The following is a 22,605-nucleotide window of genomic DNA, read 5'->3' on the forward strand; positions in this document are numbered from 1 at the left end:
ATGTGTGTCCTCAGAGACAGTGAGACAGTGTGTGTCCTCATAGACAGTGTGTGTCCTCAGAGTCAGTGAGAAAGTGTGTGTCCTCAGAGACAGTGTGTGTCATCAGAGACAGTGAGACAGTTTGTGTCCTCAGAGACAGTGTGTCCTCAGAGTCAGTGAGAAAGTGTTTGTCCTCATAAACAGTGAGTCAGTGTGTGTGTCCTCAGAGTCAGAGAGACAGTGTGTGTCCTCAGAGACAGTTAGACAGTGTGTGTCCTCAGAGTCAGTGAGACAGTTTGTGTCCTCAGAGACAGTGAGACAGTGTGTGTCCTCAGAGACAGTGTGTGTCCTCATAGTCAGTGAGACAGTGTGTGTCCTCAGAATCAGTGTGTGTCCTCAGAGACAGTGTGTGTCCTCAGAGTCAGAGAGACAGTGTGTGTCCTCAGAGACAGTGAGACAGTGTGTGTCCTCAGAGTCAGTGAGACAGTTTGTGTCCTCAGAGACAGTGAGACAGTGTGTGTCCTCAGAGACAGTGTGTGTCCTCAGAGTCAGTGAGACAGTGTGTGTCCTCAGAATCAGTGTGTGTCCTCAGAGACAGTGTGTATCCTCAGAGTCAGTGTGTGTCCTCAGAGTCAGTGTGTGTCCTCAGATTCAGTGAGACAGTGAGTGTCCTCAGATTCAGTGAGACAGTGTGCGTCCTCAGATTCAGTGAGACAGTGTGTGTCCTCAGATACAGTGTGTGTCCTCAGAGTCGGTGTGTGTCCTCAGATTCTGTGAGACAGTGTGTGTCCTCAGATTCAGTGAGACAGTGTGTGTCCTCAGATTCAGTGAGACAGTGTGTGTCCTCAGAGACAGTTGTGTCCTCAGAGACAGTGAGACAGTGTGTGTCCTCAGAGTCAGTGTGTGTCCTCAGAGTCAGTGAGACGTTGTGTGTCCTCAGAGACAGTGAGACAGTGTGTGTCCTCATAGACAGTGTGTGTCCTCAGAGTCAGTGAGAAAGTGTGTGTCCTCAGAGACAGTGTGTGTCATCAGAGACAGTGAGACAGTTTGTGTCCTCAGAGACAGTGTGTCCTCAGAGTCAGTGAGAAAGTGTTTGTCCTCATAAACAGTGAGTCAGTGTGTGTGTCCTCAGAGTCAGAGAGACAGTGTGTGTCCTCAGAGACAGTTAGACAGTGTGTGTCCTCAGAGTCAGTGAGACAGTTTGTGTCCTCAGAGACAGTGAGACAGTGTGTGTCCTCAGAGACAGTGTGTGTCCTCATAGTCAGTGAGACAGTGTGTGTCCTCAGAATCAGTGTGTGTCCTCAGAGACAGTGTGTGTCCTCAGAGTCAGAGAGACAGTGTGTGTCCTCAGAGACAGTTAGACAGTGTGTGTCCTCAGAGTCAGTGAGACAGTTTGTGTCCTCAGAGACAGTGAGACAGTGTGTGTCCTCAGAGACAGTGAGTCAGTGTGTGTCCTCAGAGTCAGTGAGACAGTGTGTGTCCTCAGACACAGTGAGACAGTGTGTGTACTCAGAGTCAGTGAGACAGTGTGTGTCCTCAGAGACAGTGAGACAGTGTGTGTCCTCAGAGACAGTGTGTGTCCTCAGAGTCAGTGAGACAGTGTGTGTCCTCAGAAACAGTGTGTGTCCTCAGAGACAGTGTGTATCCTCAGAGTCAGTGAGACAGTTTGTGTCCTCAGAGACAGTGCAGACAGTGTGTGTCCTCAGAGACAGTGAGTCAGTGTCTGTCCTCATCAATAGTGAGACAGTGTGTGTCCTCATAGACAGTGTGTGTCCTCAGAGACAGTGTGTCCTCAGAGTCAGTGAGACAGTGTGTGTCCTCAGACAGTGAGACAGTGTGTGTCCTCAGAGACAGTGTGTGTCCTCAGAGACAGTGTGTGTCCTCAAAGACAGTAAGACAGTGTGTGTCCTCAGAGACATTGAGACAGTGTGTGTCCTCAGAGACAGTGTGTGTCCTCAGAGACAGTGAGACAGTGTGTGTCCTCAGAGACAGTGTGTATCCTCAGAGTCAGTGAGACAGTTTGTGTCCTCAGAGACAGTGCAGACAGTGTGTGTCCTCAGAGACAGTGAGACAGTGTCTGTCCTCATCAATAGTGAGACAGTGTTTGTCCTCATAGACAGTGTGTGTCCTCAGAGACAGTGTGTATCCTCAGAGTCAGTGAGACAGTTTGTGTCCTCAGAGACAGTGCAGACGTGGTGTCCCGAGACAGTAGACAGTGTCTGTCCTCATCAATAGTGAGACAGTGTGTGTCCTCATAGACAGTGTGTGTCCTCAGAGACAGTGTGTCCTCAGAGTCAGTGAGACAGTGTGTGTCCTCAGACAGTGAGACAGTGTGTGTCCTCAGAGACAGTGTGTGTCCTCAAAGACAGTAAGACAGTGTGTGTCCTCAGAGTCAGTGAGACAGTGTGTGTCCTCAGAGACAGTGAGACAGTGTGTGTCCACAGAAACAGTGAGTCAGTGTGTGTCTCAGGGTGTGAGACAGTGTGTCCTCAGAGTCAGTGTGTCCTCAGAGACAGTGAGACAGTTTGTCCTCAGAGACAGTGCAGACAGTGTGTGTCACTCAGAGACAGTGAGTCAGTGTCTGTCCTCATCAATAGTGAGACGGTGTGTGTCCTCATAGACAGTGTGTCCTCAGAGACAGTGTGTCCTCAGAGTCCAGTGAGACAGTGTGTCTCAGACAGTGAGACAGTGTGTGTCCTCAGAGACAGTGTGTGTCCTCAGGGCAGTGTGTCCTCAAAGACAGTAGACAGTGTGTGTCCTCAGAACATTGAGACAGTGTGTGTCTCCAGAGACAGTGTCCTCAGGGCAGTGTGTGTCCTCAGAGACAGTGAGACAGTGTGTGTCCTCCAGAGACAGTGTATCCTCCAGAGTCAGTGAGACGGTTTGTGTCCTCAGAGACAGTGCAGACAGTATGTGTCCTCAGAGACAGTGAGACAGTGTCTGTCCTCATCAATAGTGAGACAGTGTTTGTCCTCTGTAGACAGTGTGTGTCCTCAGAGACCGTGTGTATCCTTGAGTCAGTGAGACAGTTTGTGTCCTCAGAGACAGTGCAGACAGTGTGTCCTCAGAGACAGTGAGACAGTGTCTGTCCTCATCAATAGTGAGACAGTGTGTGTCATATAGACGATGTCCTCAGAGTCAGTGAGACAGTGTGTGTCCTCAGACAGTGAGACAGTGTGTGTCCTCAGAGACAGTGTGTGTCCTCAAAGACAGTAAGACAGTGTGTGTCCTCAGTGTCAGTGAGACAGTGAGACAGTGTGTGTCCCACAGAAACAGTGAGTCAGTGTGTCCTCAGAGACTTTGTAGGAACAGTGTGTATCTTACTCGTCTTGTTAGTAAACAACAGATTCAGATCTAAGTAGCCTCGATTATTTATCTCGTTCACACGTTATTATGTAGTAGTCACGTAATATATTTTACCAAATGCCACCAGGGGCGCTGCCTTACACATTGACGATCCCGAATGACATAGCTGTTCTTTGCTGCATTTGGCAGCTGTAGCTGAGTTTCTTTTTATTCTGGATCATGTGTTTTTGTTCTCCTCTGATTTTTTGTTATAGAACAGTTTCCAGTCCTGGTTGTGTGAAATATGAGGAGCTCTGCTGTCAGTCAAACTGTCCATGTCTGTGATTGGTCATACACAGTAAACCGCCCTTTCATGCACGCTCAGATCTCGATGAGGAAGCCTGAGTGCTTAACGAGTTGATAACCAGCGTCATGTGACCACTTGGCCTGACTGTCCTTGTCAGGTTCAGTTGAGCTGGATCTCAGAAAGATCTGGACATATTGAAGTGAGCCCGTGGTTCAGGCCTCAGTGTTTCCTCAGTGAAGCTGTGAGAGGACAATGAGGGACAGGCGTCAGGATTGGACAGAGACACAGAGACACAACAGTCGGCCCAATCAGGCAGAGCCACAAGCACTGTGAGATCATTTGATTGAGTTAGCGTGGGAGGCGACAGTTATTTATTTGTTTTCATGTGAACGGGAAATGAAGCTGGACCACAGCTGACAGCCTCACACGAACAGAGGCTGATGTCGTCTTCATCAAGTCTGAGACAGTTTGTTCTCTCACTTCATCAGTGAAGAGGCAATCAGGTGGATCTTTGTCACAGCTCTGAGATCAGTGGGTTCAAACCTCTCCCTCATCACCATGGTAACCAGGAGCTCTTTATACAGGCAGAACCTCTCTATAGCAGTCCATCTGTCTCATCTGGTCCCAGTTTGTCAGAAGCAGATGTTCATCAGCACACAGTCATGTGTCTTCACCTGTAACAGCGGTAAATCCACCTCTCAGAGTGTCCACTCTGCACTTTGACATGCAGAGAAACACACTCAAGCTCTTAAGCGTATTTCATTTCCAACAACGTGAACATAAACCAGAGAGGAAGCTGCTCCACCTCTGAACAGGACTGAAGTCCCCTGCTACTCTTTCTACTGGATGTGCTGCATCATGACTCACAGCTGATGAAGTGAGTCTCTGTAACACTGATGTCTTCTTCTCTCAGCAGATGGATGTGATCTTCGTGGAGGTTAGTGTGAAGAGGACAGTGTGTGTGGACGGAGGCTGAGCTGTCCTGAGGATCCAGAGGCTGAAGCAGCAGCAGCTTGTGGCATAGTCTCAATCTACACAGCCTAATCTGCATGTTTGTGAGATGGCTTGGAGCACCTGGAGAAAACACGGGGAGAACCTGCAGACTCACCTGGGAAGACCCCATCTGGGCAGTTCAAACCAGCAACCTTTTTGCCCCGATTGTGTTTATTCACATGAAGAATGTGTTTATTGAAATGACACAACACAAGCAGAATATAAACCCTCTGTAAAGTCACATACAGTGTATTTAAGTTTGTCTTTATTACTTGTCCACCTTTGTCCCTCAGTATGTCTCCATGTGTATGAACCACATTCTGTGTATATGTTTGTTTATGATCTTAAAGTTCCTGGATTCACGTCACAAATTGATTTAGTTTCCACACAAGAGATTAAACACATTGAAATCACTTTGAGTTTTAAAATCAGAGTTTTGTCTTTGACACAAAAGATCAAAACTCTGGACTTAAACCAGACGTTTCATTCTGCATCAGGTGCAGAGCGGTGGTGGCTTTGCTGCGGCCACAGGTGGCGCTGTAGTATAACAGCAGCACATCCCAGTCAAAGCCTTTATATTCAGTCTATGAGTCAAACATGGATCCTTTCCTCTGTGACCAAACCAGATGTAACGGAAGAAACATCTCAGAGAGAAAAGTCCTGTTTCTACTTGTCTCTGCTTTAATGCTCAATAAACATCCCTTCCACCGACTTCACTGGAATCATGACTCTGCTTTTCTTTCCTCTTGCAAACAAACGGGTGGAAACATCGTCCTTGGTGCATTAAAGAACAAAATCCCGCAGTTTGACATCATGGAAACAACCAGAAGAAAAGTGAATGAGACATTTACAGTATGAAGAAGAAGTCGATGAAGAGCAGAGCATCTTTAAGTCTCTGAAACTGTTTCATAAACATTTACCATATTTAATAGAAAACTGACCGAGGGCGTTTTATACAAGCGTAGATGAAGATTCTTGTTTATCGTTCTCGACACCACCTCAGAACAACCACAAGGGGAGACTGTAGCAGGCCTCTGGGAACAGCAGCATGCTGGGCTGATTGATGATGGGAGTTTCTGGCAGAGACAAGGGACAGAAAGTGTCACAGAGATGATGTCTCTGAAGACAGTGGACATTTTGGGCCTGTTGTGTTGAACAGCTTGTGTTATTCTGTGGAGACAGCATAACATGATGATTTCTTCATCTTCAAGCTGCGTCTCAGTTCTTTGTGACTTCAGGATAAATGTTTGACAGAGTCAGTTCTGACAGGCTCAAGTTCTCACTGTATAGAGGTCATCATGTGACTTTATTGCAGTCCTCAACACACGTGTCAGTGTAACATGTGACTGTGAGCGCCATGTTCATAGTACGCTGCTCTAACATCTGTCAGCAGATGTTACAGGCTCTAGTCCCTTCCTCTGCCCAGAGTGAGACCATCATCTCTTCATGTGGAGCTGTGCACGAGGCTATTGTCACGGTGACCAAACACAAAGTACTTAGACAACACGTCGTCCAAAGGATCCGTTAGAATTCCATCAAACACATTTATAGGATATACTTTATACTTATAAGGAAAAGCTTGTGCTCGTAATGAAAATTCCCATCTGATCAATATGTCTCAATATAAACAGCTGACAGCAGATCAACACATTTTATTTTAGATTCTTTATCAAGTTGATTTCATTCATTCACTTAAACAAAACCATTTAAATGAAACACAAAACCTCTGATCTGAATGAAAGAACCCAGAAAGAAGAATAATCTGATATAATCTGTATCTTTCACAAGACGTTCATCAGCTCAGTAGCTTCAGCTTTAGTTTGCAGTGTTTGGTTGCTTTAAGGTTCAGGTTTAGATTAGATTCAGGTTTAGGTTCAAGTTTTAACACCTCTCTCCCTCTCTCTCTCTCTCTCTCTCTGTCTCTCTCTCTCTCTCTCTCTCTCTCTCTCTCTCTCTCTCTCTCTCTCTCTCTCTCTCTCTGTCTCTCTCTCTCTCTCTCTCTCCTCTCTCTCTCTCTCTCTCTCTGTCTCTCTCTCTCGCTCTCTCTCTCTCGCTCTCTCTCTCTCTCTCTCTCTCTCTCTCTGTCTCTCTCTCTCTCTCTCTCTCTCTCTCTCTCTCTCTCTGTCTCTGTCTCTCTCTCTCTCTCTCTCTCTCTCTGTCTCTCTCTCTCTCTCTCTCTCTCTCTCTCTCTCTCTCTCTCTCTCTCTCTCTCTCTCTCCCTCTGTCTCTCTCTCTCTCTCTTTCTCTCTCTCTCTCGCTCTCCCCCTCTCTCTCTCGCTCTCCCTCTCTCTCTCTCTCTCTCTCTCTCTCTCTCTCTGCTCTCTCTCTCTCTCTCTCTCCCTCTGTCTCTCTCTCTCTCTCTCTCTCTCTCTCTCTCTCTCTCTCTCTCTCTCTCTCTCTCTCTCCCTCTGTCTCTCTCTCTCTCTCTCTCTCTCTCGCTCTCTCTCTCTCTCTCTCTCTCTCCCTCTCTCTCTGGTGTCTCTCTCTCTCTCTCTCTCTCTCTCTGTCTCTGTCTCTCTCTCTCTCTCTCTCTCTCTCTCTCTCTCTCTCCTCTCTCCCTCTGTCTCTCTCTCTCTCTCTCTCTCTCTCTCTCTCGCTCTCTCTCTCTCTCTCTCTCTCTCTCTCTCTCTCTCTCTCTCTCTCTCCCTCCTCCCTCTCTCTCTCTCTCTCTCTCTCTCTCTCTCTCTCGCTCTCTCTCTCTCTCTCGCTCTCCCTCTCTCTCTACGCTCTCCCTCTCTCAGCCAGAGATTTAAATATTAAATACTCAATACTCAATAATCAACTCCTCAGTTTTTCCAAATGACTCTCTGTGTTTCTCTCAACCCACGGAGACACGTTCTGACAGCTCAGAGTTTTAGTTTCACTCAGCTGACACAACATTCAAGTTTCCCTCTCAACAGCAACTCCAACACGAAATAAAGAAAGATCACGTTTATTATCTGAAGCAATAGATGATGTGTTTATTTGCATCATTTATTTTATTCAGATTTCATTTTTCTGTTTTTATTTGAAGAGTAAAAACAGTAAAGTAACAGAAAATTGAAATGATGAAAGAGCTGCCGGTCTCATAAAGAAGAAAACACACTAAACAACAGCAGTTTTATGTCTTTAATATTTTGAAGAAAGATCTAAACACACTTACATTTTATGATATCATGACAATCAGGAAGGTAAAGAGAAAAATAAGGACAATTTGATGTAGATTTTTCAACTTAATGTCCAAATCACATGTGGAAGCTTTACCTGCGAGATTAAAACGCAGTTATCATCATGCTCTGTTTAAGATCTGAGCTCATCAAATCCTCAGCTCAAGTGTTGATCTTTGGATATGAGCAGATTATAAATATCTATTTGTACTCAGGAAACAAGTTCATATTTCAGCAGTCACCCACGAGTTCATCATGTTTCTGTGCGGGAGGGATTCAAACCACACTCGGTGACGGAGCCGTCAGTCAGACTCCAGATTGGTCTGATGTAGTTGACCTTCAGAGTTGACCTTCTGCTGCAGACTACTGACCTGGCGATACTGCCTCGACAAGCGGGGCCGGGTCAGTACTTCTGAACAGCTCGTCCCTGAAACCGTAGATGATGGGGCTCAGGAAGCGGGATGATGTGAGCGAGCAGGAAGAAGATGAAAGCGAATCTCCAGGCTGAGCCGAGGGAAGAGAGTGAAGGCGCCGCCTGCAGGAGGGAACCCAGGCCAGCATGCACAGCAGCTGAGAGAAACAGAGAGGAAGGACATGTCTTTATAGTTTTATAATGAGCAAACTTATGTAGGGTTGCTGAGGACTTTCAACTCAGATTTGTTTTTCATATTACCTGAGACCTGCTGACACTTTTCTATTAACTGAGATCAAATGTGTTTATGGATTCTAATGCAGTTTGATGAAGAGATGCCTGAACCTTTCAATGTGTTTTTGAGCTGTAAAATAGCACGGCCTTATTACCAAATGTATAAGAAATCATCATTTTGGGTTGAGCGTGGCTCATATTGTTTGAAACCTGTCCTGCAGGATCAATGTTATATAGAAGTGGACAGTTTGGGATGTTTCAGGACATTTTATTCATTTGTCTCCCAGACACCTGACAGAGGAACAGACTTCGCCCACGCTTGTATTCACGATCTCACTCTTTCTGTAACTAGAGCTCGTGAGGATCGGAGCGATAGGCGGACCGGGCTCATCCTCCTTCAGCCAACAGTCAGTTCACGTGTGATTGTTACGATCGTATATAATTTGGGTATTCATGTTGTTGGGCTTCTGTATTCAGGGCAGCACAGGGCTGCAGTGTTTTCCCTCTCAGAGTCCAGACACATGCAGGCTAGGTTGATGGGAGACTAAATTGTCTGTTGATGTGATGTCCAAGATAGTTGTTTCATCTGTTGACCCTGGCTGACCTGTGTCCTCGTCCTCTCGCCCAGTCTCAGCTGATCGGCTCCAGCCCCCCCAGTGCAGATGATGGATGGATGGGTTTATGGTTGGAGTTAGGGGAGTTCATGGAGGGCAACATAACATCTCAACCACCCTGCGGTGACCACCCACCTGGACCCGTGGGAGCAGCGGTGTTCGCTCCGTCACGAGGCCAGGCCCGTGGAGGCGCTCTGGCCGTCAGCATGATCTTACAGTGGTGAAACGGCGTCAGAGCCCGCGCCGGCAGGTCGTCCGTCAAACACGCAGTTCTTGTAGTAGATGGAGGCGGTCGCGGAAAAGAGCGAGTGGTACGCAGAAAATGGCGGTGTGGAAGAAACTGGGGAGCTCCTTGTGAGGGGTGGCGGGGAGGAGTCGGTGACCAGGCGGGAGGTGGGCGCTGAGGGCCAGATGGCGCGAATGAGGAGGGAGGGTGCGGAGCACAGTACACATGTGGCTGTAGTGCAGAGGAAGCAGGTGGAATGTAGCGCTCCGCCATGCCGGCCAGGATGAGAGGGGTGGCGGGTGGTGAGAACCGCCGTCATGATCTGGGGGGTCAGAGGGAGTCAGGTTAGTTGCAACAGGAAAGGACCAAACCCAAAGGAATTGTCTGGGGCCCCCAGCTGAGAGGGGCCCTGGAATTGATGGCCCCAGGCGCCTTTTGCCCGGGGCCCCAGGTCCCCTGTTACGCTCCTGAGTTCAGAGAGGATTATGCACCATGAGAACGAATTTGGAAAAACTTTACTTTTGCAACTCGCACATGAGATCCAATCCATGCAACCTTTCTGAAATATGATATTTCCCAAGCGGAGGAAAGATCAGTCATGCTACTGAGTTTTTCCTTTTTGCATTTTGAGAGTAGAGTTAAGAATGTAGAGAATAAGTCAACTCCTCCATTCAGTTGTTCTCTGTCACCCTTCCCAAAGTTTTGTGGTTTCTCAGTTTGAAAAGCAGATTTCATCACAATCTCAATCTCTCACAATCTGCAATGAGCTGAAGACAAAGGTGACACCTCAAAGAACTGGTTATGAAGAACAATATTCATTTGATATATTCTTAAAAGTTTGTTTTACTAATCTTGACATTTCTTTCAACATCTCTGAACTTAATTTTCCAAACTTCAATCCTCAGAATCACTCCTATCATGCGTTCGGTGATTCCATCCCGACGCCTGCAGCTGGTGTTCTTCGGGCTCCTGCGTGTGAACGAGTACGATGTGGACTCACCAGGCGGTGAAGGCGTGGATCTTCCTGAAGATGTAACTGGCCACATGCAGAGCTGTGACCAGGGTGGCTGCAGGCGTCGTTTATCACCATACGAATGAACATGATGTAGCAAAGGGTTCTCATGAAGAGGCTGCCACGGTCAGAGAGGACTGACTCCTTGATTACACTTCACACACGAAATCAGGATCATTATATATTAGTGTATTGTTCCTTATCTACATTATTCTCTTTATGAATCAATTTATTGTTGTGCAGTCAAGCCTTTCAACTTTATATGTATTTATCTTGACATTTCCAAAATAAAACACAATTATTTACTGAATCATGCACCAAATCCTCACAACTGGTTAATTCTGGCTGTCTGAGAAAAATTACTGAAATGATCAATAACTTTTCCAATTTCTGTCAAATAATCTCCATGGATGAAGTAATGGTTTCAGCTGCAGAGTTACAGGACCTGAACAAAGTGGACTCATGTTCAAGAAATGATTTCACACGAGGAGAAACACAGATGATGAAAACTCCACCTTCATCCACTGAGCATGTCATTTTTATTTTGTAATTTGATTACTTTGCTCATTCGATTAGTATTTTGTTGTGTGTGACAGGTCAACATACTTCTGATGTACACAGTACACGAGTATCATGCTCCTCCAAAAACTGCTAACTCACTGACGGGAACTGTTCAGTTACAGTAGAAACACACATCCTTCACAGTGCTGTGTGTTTGCAGTCTCTGTGTTTAGATGTAGCATCGTTACGTTTGTTCAGAACTAAATGGCAAACGGGGTCAGGATTACATTGTGTGTTCCAATTGCACCTGTGTCGGAGGAAGGTATGCACCAATACTCTTGTTTTGAGGTCAGCCACCAACATAGCCACTATGTTTCTTAGTCAGAGCGTTGAAGCTGTCTTTCGGTACAGCCACAGCGCCCCCTGTCAGTGTGGGCTGCTGTTACTCAGCAGGGGGCCAGAGGAGCTGGAGGACGTAAAGTTGAGCATCACTGACTCTGACTCGTCACAAACTGAAGAAACAGAAAATCACAATGTTTTACAGACAAATACAAACAGTTGTATTCATGCAGCGTTTTGTGGTTGAATTCTGCAACGGAAGTCCATTTTAATGATGACAATTTCAATAATGAAGATTCACTACAAGGCACATTTTCCTAAAAATTCATCCACCGTGAAGTATTTGAGTTAAATACTTTTCGACCAGAACATGCGCTGTTACATTGTATTTTATAATTCTGACACAAACTCCACACAGGGCTTTATGAAAGACTGTCATGTTGACATTATAGAAATAAGGTAAATGTAAATATTACCAATGAATTTATACAATAAGCAGAAATAACTGTAAATATCTACAATCATTCCTGCGTGTTCAGGACGTCATGGACACAGTGTTTTAAAATCTGCAGGAAGATCAGAGATAAATCATTTGTTAACAACAAACAACCTTTCAAAAGCAATTGTAAGTAACTTTAGCTCTCACACAGACAACGCACACAGAAGCTGATTTCCTGAATTGCGTTGCTCCCTGTCAGGCACAGATGAAATGATTATAAAACGAAGTTTGATTCATTGTAATAAATAGACAGATAACAATGTTAATAGCTTAGACACCTCAACATGTTGTCAGACACATGTGTACTATTAGTAAATACTACAATACAACAGGTTTACAGTATAAATGTATTCCTTACACATTGTACCACATATTTAAGACTTACTTCACTCAGCATCCCATAAACATTCAGTGCACAGTCTGTAAGGAAACGATAAAACAAGTTAGAGCAGGAAAACTTTGAGACGTCTACAATTATCTTATTTACATTGTGGACACAAACTTACACATCCACCAAAACACGTGTGTGAAGCCCAACACAACATAAAGAAATGATAACAGTGACGATGATGATGTTTCATTCACAGACAGGAAACTTCACTCTCTGTGACTCACTGACTGTCAGTGACTCCTCCAACAGCCTGAGCCCTCGTTTATAAGGTCTGGGGGGTGTGTGTGTGTGTGTGTGTGTGTGTGTGTGTGTGTGTGTGTGTGTGTGTGTGTGTGTGTGTGTGTGTGTGTGTGCTTGTGGTGTGTGTGTGTGTGTGTGTGTGTGTGTGTGTGTGTGTGTGTATTGATCAGGTCATCCTTAGGGATAGGTTAAGGTCATGATTGGGCATAGGAGACTTCAGATCCCTGAGCTGAAGAGATAGACAGGAGATATCGGTTTATATATATGTATAAAGGAAGGCGAGAGAGAGAAAGATGAAAGACTGAAGAGAGAGAAGAAGAAGATAGATAGAGAATAGATAGATAGATAGATGAGAGAGATAGATAGAGATAGATAGATAGATAGATAGATAGATGAGATAGATAAACTGTATATGATGACAGTCAGGTTCTGCACAACACTGTGTCTAGTGATGAACGCTAACTTAGCCTGATCACTTCTGTTTAACTTTAGTTGAAGTTACAGTTTGCTAACGTTAGCCTCACCCAGGCTAAGTAGCTGTCTCGATTTGACCTTTCTTTACTAATATAAGCAGAGGATGTATTAATTGACGTCATCACAGAAAGCGTACTTCCTTTGAATTGTCTTGTGTGTTTGTGATTCTCTCCTTGTTGACCTGGATTTAAACTAAAGAGGAGAGAACAGGACGTCCACATGTTTGTGTTAAAAACAATAAACCTGTCACAATGTGGCAGAAGGCCGATGTCCAGGTCACTAAAGGTTTGGTTCCACTGTGTTTGGTTTTGCTCTGATTGTTGTGGAAACCACCAGAATCCAGTCTCCTTGATAACCAGTTGTCTTTCAGACCAGTTCTCCTGAACCAGTTGTCTCACTGGTATTTGACTATGGTCGTCTGTTGGCTCTTCATGATGGTTTGAGTGTTTCTCTACTAACTCCTTGTTTAGTGTTACTTGTTCCACTGACTACGTCTGGCACCATAATTATATTTCCTAAAAATCTACTGTCGCAGGAAAACATTTTTGAATTTTCTCTGTTTATGTTGACAGACGTAAAGTTTTCCACAGCTTTTCCTTGATTGTATTAATAAGTTCCTTGTGTGCCTCTCTTCTTCTTGCACAGCTGCCTCTGCGCGGCAGCAGAGCCCAGGACCACAGGCGCTAATTATGTTCTCCGTCCCGTTTTCCTTGAATGCGTTATATTTGGCACAAGGTCACTAAGGTCATCTTCACTGTGACATGGTAATGTTTACATCAACACCTCAAGCTATTTGTTCTCGTAATAGAGTTGTGTTTTCATCAGCACTTGTTTGTCAGTTGGCAGGAAAGCGACTGACTCAGCGGTGACCTTCTAGTTTCAGATGTGGTGTTTCCTGTCATTGGACTGCTTGGTGGAGGTTATAAATTGGGAGGCGGGGACTCCGGCCTGTCAGTCTGACGTTGATGCAACTATAATGTAAATATCAACATGTCGTTATTAATTTTTACATTTTTAATGAAACCATTAAAAACCAGAGGGTATGATTCAACAGTGTGGACATTTTTATTCAGTCTGACAAACTTCCACTTTTTATTTGTGTATAATCATTGTTAGTGCTGTGGTGTCCACTTTCTTCAACTTCTCGGCACCTGTTGCTCAGAAGGTTCATCTTGAAGTACTTCCTGAACTTTTTGCTCGCCGTAAATGGCAGTGGGGCTCAGGAAACGCGGCAGGATGTAGACGGGTAGAGAGATAGTTGCAAATCTGATCTCCCGGACGGCCAGGGAAGATGAGATGGAACAAGCTCCACACTGGGGAGATGTAGGAGAGCAGGCACATGGACAGCTGGGCCGTGGAGCAGGATGGTGTTCCTGGCTCTCTGCGCCCAAACATCTTCTCTGCTCAGCGCGGCTCGCTGCAAACAGTGACCGGAAGTAGGTGAAGATCAGAGTCAAACACAAGGAGAAATGGGCTGATGTCAAACGCTTGTCTCTTAGCGCGAGATCAGGTCTTTGAACACGTTCAGGCGCAAACACAACACCGACCATGAAAGAAGCTCCAGGGATTCAGTGGCCAGAGTCACAAACAGATCTGTGATGTATCTGGGCCAACCTTCCCAGAAGAGCAAATCACCCGATGACCATATACGTTTTCTCACTGTGCAGATTTGTAGTGGCGCAAGAGTTTACAAATGGCAATGTGGCGCTCGATGGCCATGCTAGCTAAGTTGACAGAGGTGTTCCTGGTGGTGAGGCGGCCCACCCAGGATGAGAGCAACAGAAGACCACGTTGATCTTGTAGAAGATGTAGCTTGAGACAAAAAATTAGCCCGGTGGCGGTCGGCTGGATGATAGTTTATCACCATGTGGATGAAGAGGATATAACGAGGTCTTCGTAAAAGGTCTGGAGGAAGACAAGTGAAGGGGGGAGTGAGAAATGTGGGGGGAAACAGCAGCAGCTCTGAGTGTAAATGAAATAATTGGAATACAACAATATCAAATATGAATTGAACATAGTGCAAAGGCCTGCAGCTAACATTTATTTTCATCAACAATTCTCTGCCAGTGATATATTGATCAAACAGCTTAGATTTTAATATTTTAAAAGTACAGAAAGAGAAAATACTGAATTAATATATGTTATGTTTATAAAGAGTTGATAAAGTGATTAGTTAATTTGAAGATTAATTACCAATGCATAGCACTCAGTTAAAGGTTCATGTCACTTTTATTTAACAAAGATATTAAAATATTTCGTGTTTCCAGCTCCTAAAATGTGAGGATTTGATGTTTCTGTCTGTCGTACATCTCAAAGACAGACGTTCAGATTGAAGAATAGAAAATCCCTTTGAGTCTGTTCTATTGTTTGTGTGCGTGTGTTTGTACCTGGTGTCTGAAAAACGTGGAAACCAAGGTGCTGTGGATGTAACTGAGGATGAGCCACAACACAAACACAATCAGGTTCTTCACAAACTGGCTTTAGAGAGTGAAGGTGCTCTGTTGGGTGACCTGATTCAGCTGCAGGGGCGCCAAGTAGCAGAACAGAAAGACTTTTAAAATTACAGAGTCCTCCAAAGTACCCAGATCTAATCCTTCTCCATGTTTCTATCAATGACCTGCTTTCAAGAGTTTCATCTTGCAACCCAGTTCATATTTAGTTTTCTTGAGCAGCAACAGGCTGTAGTCAGCAGCATCATCCTCTCTTTTACTCACAGACACAGCTTAGAAAGCAGGTTGAGGTAATGATTCAAATTCCAATTTAATCTCCTGTATCATATGTTGTACTATTAATAACTTGTCAGTTTACATCAAAATAACAGTTTTTACAAGTAGTCAATGAGTTTACTCTTTCTTCATTTCAAATGTGGACTTGATGAAGAGAACACAGTGGTATAAACTTAACTTTCCTACATTTTATTCAAATTAGTCTTAAAAGAATTAAACAGCTTCAAGATTTTAAAACTTAAAAAATGAATCAAAAACAAATGTTCGAATCAAAATAAACAACATTTTCTTATTCCTTTGTAAAGATGTGACAGTGAGACTGTTGCTTCACCTGAAGGAAAACTCCTGTGTGCCTCCTGGGCCACAAGCGAGCTCACTGATCGAAACTGAGACCTGAGAGGCACAGACAGAGGCAGACATGTTGGAATCAGCCGGATCAATCTATCTACAGTCAACAGCTGGGAAATGACATTAAAACAGCAGCTTTGTGACGCACATGAAGTAGTTTGACCAAGTTTTTAAAAACCTCAAAAGCAAATAAAATGTATATTAGTTTTATTTGTCTGTAGAAAATATCACGTTTTTCCTCTCAAATGTAAAAAGAGGGTCTTAATAATCAAGTTCATGTGAATCTGATATCTTATTCTTTTCAGAGTAATTTAGAAATAATGACACTGAAATTCCCTTTTCAGATCAAAATATTTCCTACATCAATGAGAGCTCTGCTTGATTTGAGTTTTATGACTTTCATCGTTCTGCCATTATTCCCTTTTCACCTTTTGCCTTTTCTGTCTCCTTCACTACCTGTTGGACAAGAGCATCGACTCATACAACACGCACTGGTGTTTATTATTTCATTTATACGAACTAAAGCTGATACGTTAAAGGGTTTTAAACGTGAACATGATATTATTCATGTCCATTAGTTTATTATAAAAACAGTTTAACATTAATAAGACCAATCAGCTGCTAAAACATGCAGTTTTAATACAACGAAATAGGCATGACTGACAACAATATCATACTGAGGCTTCATCTTAAATGAAATTATCAGCACAAATACAACAGTCTGACTTGATCGGAAACACGAACATGACTCCTAGATTTATCTCTAATTATTATTCCGTTTACATTCTTCCTGATAAAGGTAGGCTAGCAATGTAGTAAGAATGTTTTAAAAACATTGACGTTGAACTAAATCTTGAACTGAGACTGTATAAGTGGTTCCAGCAGAGTTGCAGTCTGCAGCTGCCTCACCCCCTGTCCTGTTCCTACCTGAGTCCAGGTCAGACGCTGACGGCAGACGTCTCTTCACACCCGGTCTTTATAAACCGTCAAGTTCATCAGAGAAAAGGAAAACATGGTAATGCGGAGGGGCTTGTGGCGGTTATGTTGGCGTCAGTGAGATCGAAGCATCTTTGGCCCAGTCCTGTGATGTTTATGGCCTTGAGATTTGACTTGAGACCAGTGTCTCCATGATGATGGGCCTTTTTCGTGGCCTCTCACGGGAGACCTGTTGTCCCTCCCAGTAGGTCGGTCTGCGAATGATTAATCCGTCAGTTACTGTCTCAGTTACTCAATTTCACCATTGGTCTGAAATCTTTTTATGAAATGAGAAATGTCATGACAATATGTAACAGTCTGAGAGACGTTTTGTTTAAAGCCCCCACGAGGAACTTCTCATGTTTGTCAAGCAGTTGTGTTCCCAGCGTCTCCTGCAGTAAAAACCTCCTTTTAGAAGGAGGGGAACAAATACACAATTCACAAACACAATGAACACGAGACGACTTGTGTAGGAGGAAGAAGTCCGGATCTGTTTTGAATCCTTTCTCCTGCTTTATCTTTTCCCCTTTTATCTTTTTTGTGGTTCTGCGGTTCTCTTTTCTGATCGTGTCCCAGCCTCAGCCATGACGACAACAAGCAGCGTCAAGAAGTAAGAATCTGTAAAGACGAGTGTGCTGCAGCTTCCTTTCCACCGGCTAGCGAGCTCCTCACTGTGCGCTGGTGGTTTTCATGTGGAGAAGAATCCGTGTGTCAGTCTGTGAAGTGGAGCTCTGACTGTGTCGTCCCACTCACTGACAAACGCTGGATATTACCCATGATCCTCGGCTTCCAGAACCATCGATTGGTGTTAATAACTCATATTTTAACTCAACAATGTTGTACCTTAGAATTTTTCAAATGAAACCTGAAGAATTTGGAAATGTTCACTCAAAGTTAGAGTTTTAGTATTTGTTGATTTTATTTGTATTAGTCTGATGATTTAATAGATATTAAAAAGTGAAAACATAATCAGAAGAATTTAGAACCAAATGGCTGATCACACGTGGTTTCTCTGCTGGATATTGATATTAGACGTTTGCGGTTTGTCACTGTGAAGCTGTCACTTCAGTTGAATCCTCACTTTTGGCCCGGTGACGTGTTTCCGCTGGTTGTTGCTCGTACTGACTTTACACAGCAGGTACCTTCTCACATGTCTCCTGAAGAGCTGGTCTCGCAGTCCGTAGACGATGGGGCTGACAAAGCGCGGCAGGATCTGGGCAATGACGTAGGAGGAAAAGCGTATGGTGGAGTAGTTCTGGGGCAGCAGGTAGAGCAGACATTGTTCAAACATGGGTCTCACATAAACAATCATGCATAACAGCAACTGGAAGCCGTGGAGCAGAATAGTGTTTCTGGCTTTTTGAAAGTCTGCAGTCGCTCCCTTGGCAGTGAACAGAATCCTGAGGTACGTGTAGAAGAGCACGAGCCAAACGAAGACGAGACAAACGATGTGCGATGCGTCTCTCTTCTTCAGGCTGTAGCTGCTCCTGAACACCCTGTCCCTGACACAGGACGCCCTGGAGTGGAAGAACTGCAGAGGCTCAGTGGCCAGGAGGATGAAGAGGTCGGGTAGGATAGAAAGAGCACCCACAGCCCAGATCAGACCAACCAGACGTAGGTGTTCATGGCGGTGCAGATCTGACCGTGGCGGAGGGGGATGCAGATGGCGACGTAGCACTCCACCGCCATTCCAGCCAGGTTCAGCGGGGTGTTGAGGGTGGTAGTGATGAACTGACGATGGTGGGGCGAGGCGAAGGGGCTGTGGAAGTCTTGTACAGGGCGTAGCTGATGATGTGGAGGAGAAATTGGACAGGGCCAGCTGCATCATATCGTTTTTATCACCAGGTGGATGAACAGAAGGTATCGAGGCTCGAGGTGGAAGATCTGTGAGGGAAACAGCAGGAGAATAAAAGTGACTCTCAACAAGTCACAGAAACAAACTCATAGCTTCAATATAACTCAAATATTTGGTAACTTTCTGAAGGGGCGAGACCCTGAAGAAAGTCTGTAGAGCTCTTAAATCTCTTAAACACACATTTTTATTATTGTATCGGAAATCTGAACTCACCTTCAGCTTTATATTTCTATTATTTTTAATAATTTCAGTTCTTCTCCGTAGCTTCTTCTCATTATTTTATTTATTTTTTACTAGTTTCTCATTTATTCTTATTCTTATCATTTTTGATAATATTACCTTATTTACCTCATATCTGTGAACAGTAGAACAAGTCTGATAAGGTCATGACAACGTTGTGCTGCTGAATATGACTGAGGCATAAAAACAGGAATCCAATTAATAACATAATATTATTTAGTTTTGCTTTGGAGAAGCAATTTTATTTTTCTCATAGAAATTGTTATAGTTTTTGTTCCTTTCATTCGGTTGATTAAATCCTTTGAACCTGGATATTCACGTGTGGCATACGGTCTCTTTCTGTCTCTAAACCAAACATGAAGCTGGTTCTCACCGTCTCAGCAGTTTGTCCTCTGGAGGACATTATTTGCTGCTCTTCAGGAAGCGGATAGAGAAGTGATCCTGTAGACGTAACTGTGCTCAGATCTTTGTCATGTATTTAAATTATACTTCACGCAAGTTCTTCACCACAGTTTGTTCTCTATGAGACAATACGCTTTCAAATACATTTGCTCTTTATCTTCTGAATATTTTAAATAATCTGTTCATGGAAAATGAATAATGAATCGTTTAAATAGTAAGATTTCTTTCAGAGGTGATTCATTCTATCCTGTTTGAGTTTGTGTGGAACAGACCTGGTGGCTTCTGAAGGTGTGAACCAGAGCACTATTGATGTAGTTAATGGAAATGCAGAGCACCGTCACCATCACATTCTTAGTCACAGCTGGGGAGTAGAGGTATCTCGCTCAAATGCATTCCACGGCAAAAGAGCCAGGTAACAGATGATACATTCATCATCTGGAATGGCAGAGTCTGAAAAAACAAAAACAGTATTGAAGGTTATTCTGTGAGCTCAAAGTGTCCTGTTCTATAGAATATTATTTTCTAAGTAAACTCTGTTCTAGGAAACCATATTTCCTATGAAAATGTTGAACTGCACAGAACAACAAATGTGTTATCTAAATCTAATGTGTCACAAACTCTTCAACTCGTCACAAGCTAGTTCCAGTTCTTTCCAGAAATGAAGAGTCAGATTAAACCCACAGCTGCTTTATGTCTGAGAATATAAATATTTTAAAGACAGGAACTACGACACTTTAGAAAACAATATCTTTATCCTATAAATTACATTTTCACAGAAAATCTGTTAAACAGATGACAACAACTTCAGAAAATCCACAATAATGAATCTAAATAAGGAAATAACAGAAGAAAGCACATCACACATATTCATAATACACACACACACACACACACACACACACACACACACACACACACACACACACACACACACCCACAGCAATATATGATGAGTCAGTATTCAGGTCAGTAGGCATGAAAACCTACAGTCATACCAGTAGGACGTCACACATCAGCACCTGGTTAACATCACTGCAGGTGCTGATGTCAGGACTTTATATAAGTTGATAGATGACACTGGGATTATTGTGTGTGTTCATGTTGTGTTCATGTTGTGTTCATGTTGTGTTCATGTTGTGTGTATTTTAAAGAACATTTTCACATTTGAAACTTTCTTAGAAAGACAGAAAACAAGAACAATGCAGTTTAAACTTTGTGCCTTAAAACAGCTGATCAATATTTTTATTTTTATTTGAATATGTTGAAGTGACAATGTGTCTCTGTGATGAACTGAATCTGCTGCTCCTCAAACAATGACTCTACACTGAGTTCACGCTCTGCTCTACACCGAGTTCCGCTCTGCTCTACACGAGTTCCCGCTCTGCTCTACCGAGTTTCCGCTCTGCTCTACACTGAGTTTCCGCTCTGCTCTACACCGAGTTTCCGCTCTGCTCTACACAGAGTTTCCGCTCTGCTCTACACCGAGTTCCCGCTCTGCTCTACACCGAGTTCCCGCTCTGCTCTACACCGAGTTTCCGCTCTGCTCTACACCGAGTTCGCTCTGCTCTACACCGAGTTTCCGCTCTGCTCTACACCGAGTTCAGCTCTGCTCTGCAGGTTTCGCTCTATACACGAGTTTCATCTGCTCTACACCCGGTTCGCTCTGCTCTACGAGTTTCCTCTCTGCTCTACAAGGTTTCCGCTCTGCTCTACACCGAGTTCCCGCTCTGCTCTACACCGAGTTCCCGCTCTGCTCTACACCGAGTTTCCGCTCTGCTCTACACCGAGTTTCCGCTCTGCTCTACACTGAGTTTCCACTCTGGAACCATGAGAGAGAAACATTTATATCACATGTACTATGATTTCTTCTTTTGGTCCATGTCCCATCTGCTAACATGGAGGAGGCAGGTTTATGAAATGTACTGCAGTCAGCCACCAGGGGGCATTTGAGATGGTTTGGCTTCACCTCGCGAGGAGCTGTCGTCCTGGTGATGACAGTAGGGTAATTAATTGAATGTGTCCTCCTCTCACTCCCACCTGACCTGCGGCTCACTTCCCCGTTAACGATAAACACACATGGAAATTATTAGGACACGTAGAGTAGGTTACTTTGTGTTTCTTTTATTTGCTCTAGTATTTATGAGACACGTATTTAAACACATACACAAAGGATTTTAAAATGTTGTGCGCCGCATGGCCTCAACACCTCCACAACACAACACAACACGACACAACACAACACAACACAACACGACACGACTACATCGTGTACGACCAGGACATCAGGATTCATGATCTGACATCTTCAGTGCGACTAAATACATGTTTGTATGAACCTCAATCTGAATTCTACAGGTTTTTATAAAGATCAGTTCTACATTTTGAGTGATTAGAAAGAGCAGAGGGCTGCAGAACCACTTGCTGACCAGCGGCGGAGTAATGCACCTCAATGCAGTGGTGCTGCCTTTAAGAGGGGGCACCCTGACACAGTGAAGGGTGGCCTCAGTAGAGTATTATAGGTGCAGCACACGGAGTCTCTTCAGACGGATGTCTGTTTGTCGTCTGATTTCTGAGTTGAAAACCTTATTTTGTACGGAACACACAGGTAATGGTGATGTTACTTTTAAAAAGCACGTTCTAGAAAGCTGACGAGTTCAGATTTATCTGATTGTGCTGATGAAAAAGCAGTAATGACTGAGAATTGGATCATAATTAGATAATAATCATGTTGTTTATATTGGATGCATTGGCCGTGGTGCATGCGACTGGTTGACTGCTAACTCGTTACTGAACCGTAGAATAAGTGAAGATGCACATTTCTACTGCACCCCCACCTACACCTGCCTGCACCCATTGGGCCGGTGCCAGCTGTCAATCACACTGTGGTATCCCCCCAATGCATCAGGTGCTTTATGGTCTGTTTGACTCTAAATGATCATAATTCACTAAATGAACATCAGCTGTTTGAAGAGACTTGAAACTAGAACTAGAGACAGAAACTCCTGAATGTTTCCTGGCGTTATAAAGTCAGAATGTTGTTCTCATCTTTCAATCTTCTGTTTGAAGTAATGTGCACAGCAACATGAACTTCACCCTTGTTCTATGATGGGGTTGATCTCAGTTTACATATCAGGTGCTTTCAGGTGCTGTCTGAACGTCTTGTCTCGTAGCCCATAAACCATCGGACTGATAAATCTAGGTAACACCTGAATGATGATATAGGGAAACAAGAACTGCGTGTACAAAATGTTTGGGGAACAAGTTCAACAGGGCATTCACCCATAACGTGGGCTAAATAGGTGAGCATGCAGCAGCAGCTGAAAGCCATGAACCAGGATGGTTTTGCGCATGCTGCATCTCCATCCCCTGATTTACTCCTTTAGCAACTTCAGCAGCAAGGAAGATCT

General features: G+C 44.0%; 2 pseudogenes; both read right to left on the reverse strand.

Annotated features, from left to right (window-relative positions):
* Nucleotides 1-11,135: 11,135 nt before the first annotated feature.
* On the reverse strand, nt 11,136-15,288 carry LOC118103935 (annotated as a pseudogene).
* A 2,226-nt stretch (nt 15,289-17,514) lies between these two features.
* On the reverse strand, nt 17,515-22,052 carry LOC118104601 (annotated as a pseudogene).
* Between the last annotated feature and the right edge of the window lie 553 nt (nt 22,053-22,605).

The sequence above is a fragment of the Hippoglossus stenolepis genome, chromosome 3, assembly GCF_022539355.2.
Source record: "Hippoglossus stenolepis isolate QCI-W04-F060 chromosome 3, HSTE1.2, whole genome shotgun sequence".
NCBI lineage: Eukaryota > Metazoa > Chordata > Actinopteri > Pleuronectiformes > Pleuronectidae > Hippoglossus > Hippoglossus stenolepis.